A 4,028-nucleotide genomic window follows, 5' to 3' on the forward strand; every position below is an offset into this window, starting at 1 on the left:
TATCTGTGGAGGACATGGGCAGGTTTTCTGTGGGAAGAAAAGAAAATGTTTTTAGATATTGGTTGTTGTTGCATTACACAAACTTAAACAGGTTTCCTTATCCCAGCGCATACTAATGCACTGATGGCCTTCGAGAGACAACAGACAGTAGACTTTCCTCAACAATATCTCGACATGTAAATTGTTTTCATGGAACATCTCTCAGGCAACTCATCTACCTTACTTATTTACATAGATTTCCCACCACCATCCCCTGCCAGAGCAATTTATCTAGTTCCATGTGACCAAGCTAATCTAAATTGGGGCTTTCTTTGCATTTGATTTTTCCAGACTTCATCCCTTCCTTACCTTTTATTTTTCAAATCAATGGAGCTTACTTGAGAATTACAAGAATAGCCAAAGACATTGGTCTTTTTAAATAAATTAAATCTTTAAAAAATTTAAAAAACTATTTACATAGTGTGTTGGTTTCCTAGATATGCTATGACGTATTACCTAGAGCTGCTATGGTGACTTAAAACAACAGAAATTTCTCCTCTTACAGCTCTGGAAGTCAGAAGTCTGCAATCAAGGCTTTAGCAGGGCCATGCTTCCTCTGAAGCTGTAGGAAAGGATCTTTTCTTGCATCTTTCAGCTTCTAGTGGTCCCAGGCATCCCTTGGCTTGTGGCAACATAACTTTAAGGGTTGTCTGGTATTAATACAGATTTCTCTATCTCACTGTGTCCATTCTTTATAAGGATGCCAGTCATTAGATTTAGGGGGCCCACTCTATAGCCGGAATGATTTTATCTGTAGATCTCTAAGTACCACTGCAAAGATCCTATTTCTAAATAAGGTCACATTCGGAGTTTCAGGTGGACGTGAATTTTGGGGAATGCTATTCAATCCACTACACAAGATATTATTGCTCTAGCCTTATCCCTTTTGTACTTCTTATATTATGGATTATATAAAGCACTAGAAGATATATATCTAGCTTGACTTTACTAGATTAGAAGTACATTTCACTTCTTCACACTTTTTAGATTGTTTTTCAATTTTTTCTAAATGAACAAATGGAAAATTTGTCACAATCCATAATTAAAAATGGAGAACCAAAAAGAACTCATGGGAGTCAGAGTGGGTCAGTAGGAAGCAGTACTAAGCAAACCATGATTTTTTCAGATTGGATGACCAAGTGATAAAACATTTACATGTTAGTAGGCATGAGAAAAAGACTTCGAACAAGGACCGCCATGATAACTCCTGCTTTAACTGTGTTGCTATGATTCAGGATTAAGAATAGGTGGCAAGGGATCAAAGACAAGGGTGGGAGCAAATCTGGAGGCTTCCTTTACAGTAATCCAGCAAGTATATATTGATATTGGTCCACAGTGGTTTCTCAAATCTTTGTGTCTTGTGTCCTGCCACTTTAGTGTTTTGTAAAAGTCCTACAGAGAAGCTATCCTTGTTCTTTATTATGTTTTTAGATAACACAAATCAGAACGGGGTAGCCATTCTATTAGGTGACATGACTAAATTTTAACATAATTTTGGTTGCCTAGAATAATGGACCAAAATTAACAGGGTAGAGTCTTGAATTTAGGTTAGAAGAAATCAATTGCATTAGCATAATTTATGGAAATGTGACTGGACTGCACTTTATGTCTTAAGAAAGGACACACACACACACACACACAGGATTTATTGGCTCACACTTTCAGTACGAGCCAACAGTGTGACACAACCACCCAAAAGAATAATTCATTCCAAGGCTGAATTTATGGAATATAGGGAACTTCTTTTTAGTGAGGTAAAAGATTTTAGAGCACCAAAAAAACCTAAAGACTCTTGTTTTTTAATAAGCAAAAAACTTGGGACATTTTACAATTTCTTCTATTCCTTTTCTCAACAAATCCAACAATGACAGGGATATGATTTGGATTATTGGATGAAAAACATATAATCGATAATTGTGTTATTTCAAATCTGTAGCTCTTTCACAGTGTTAAACACACAATAGCAGGTGTAGATCTAGATTTAATAAACTATAGTAACTGTAGTATTCTCTTTTTTGAGATTTGGAATATATAATAAATCCAGAAAGATAAATTATTGGTTTCTGTGAGCAAACAAACATCTGACATTTCTGACAGATATTTTTGGATTATACACAAATCCTGGATTCTACTAGTTCAACAAATAAAATGAAATCTCCCTCCAATGTTATTTCTAGTCCTGCCTCTTAGATAAGACATCAGATAGTTTGTCAAAAATTATATCACAAGAGGCTAAAGCAGCTGTTATTTATGCCAAACTAATCTGTGAGGCTAGTGTCAGTATAAGAAGTTCAAGTCCAAGGGACATAGGAGGCCTCCCAGTAGCTTGCCTGTCATTGCTAAGGGAAAGAAGATTAGGAAAGCAGCTGCTAAAAGCAGAGAAAATGCTGCTTCCTGAGCTTCACTGGGTTTTTAATAGTGATTGTGAATCTGACCTACTCAATGTGGGTCACTTAACAAATATAACCTCAGAGGGGAGTACATATCATTCGGTTTTCAATTTACCACAGGCAATATACGATGGAATAGTAGATGGTGGAAAGTCAGTGAGAGCTACAGCCATTTCCTTCTGTTGGAAAACCCAATACACAAAAAACAAAGCAAAACAAACAAAAAAACCCCCCAAAACACATAAGTAGAGGAGAGAGCATTATTATTTGCTTTGCCATATTAATGACAGATTTTTTTTCAAAATAATACATTTTATAGGAACGATGTTATATGATTCAGTTTAAAAAATAATGTATTTCTCAGGAATATAAAGATTCAACAATTTCACAAACATTTATTGAGTGGCTGTAAATTACTATACATGTAAGTTACTTACATAGTACATGTAAGTTACTACGTCAGGCCTTTAAAAAATATAAAAATGATAAGACATCGTTGCCAGACAAAGGAAGTGTGAATGTGTCAACAATTGTTTATTGATTGGAATGGAAAGTAAACACAATTTCATGAGGGAGAAAAATAGTGGCACAAATATTGTACCACTCGGCAGAATTTGATACGAAATCCATGACAGAAGTTCGAAAAGAGAATTTGTATAAAAATACAAGGATAAATTTTTAACTGGAGGAATCATGGACATCTTCAAAGCAAAAATACCATTCTATCATTTCTGTTGGAAATACGATTTTAGATTTTCTGTTAGAAAAACGATTTTCTGTTAGATAAATATGATATTGAGAGAAAGAAACTGAGAGCGGAAGAAATGGGCTAAAGAGTATAAAGTGGGTATAGAAAAAGGCCAACAAAATGCTTTGGCAGAGCAAGGGAATGGCTTGATGTGGTCTTCCCTAATGGGGCTTTCATTTTAATGGAGAGATCGATGACAAGCTGCTCAAAACAAATATTTAATTACAGATGGTGATATGTCTTACGAAGAAAAATAAAATCAGCCAGGCGGAGAGAGACTGAGCAAAAATAAGTAGTGAAGAGGCCATTTCACTTACAGGAACCGTTACCTTGGAGGAGGTAACAATTGAGCACAAACCTAAGTAAAACGAGAGAGCACGTCATTTACGGTCTCAGGCAAGAACTCTTCTGCAAGAGGAAGAGCAAGTGCAAAGAACCTGTTTGGGGAATAAGTTGGAATTGTGGTCAGAAGGCTAATGTTCCTGGAAACCGAATGGCGGATGAGTTCAGAGAAACCGAGGCTCTACCATGCAGATGGGAAAGAGAAATTAAGTGGGCTTAGGAGGAAACCCAAAGATCAGTTTCAGATATGTTTGCTTTTTAGGTGTGTGGGAGGCTTTCAAATGCAGATGTTGGGTAAGATGTTGGGAAAGAAGACTCTGGAGCTCCGCGGAGAAGTCAGGCCTGGAATATCCTATCCGCATAGTGTAATGACTAAAGTTAGGAGCTTGGAGTCAAATTACCAGAATTTGAATCCCTGAACTACTGTGTACTTGCTAGCTTTGTACAGTTGACCAGGATATTGTACTTCTCAGTTTGTGCTCAGTTTCATCACCATCAGAGTGAAATTA

The sequence above is a fragment of the Ursus americanus genome, chromosome 12 (assembly GCF_024610735.1).
Source record: "Ursus americanus isolate L20-20 chromosome 12, mUrsAme1.1.p, whole genome shotgun sequence".
NCBI lineage: Eukaryota > Metazoa > Chordata > Mammalia > Carnivora > Ursidae > Ursus > Ursus americanus.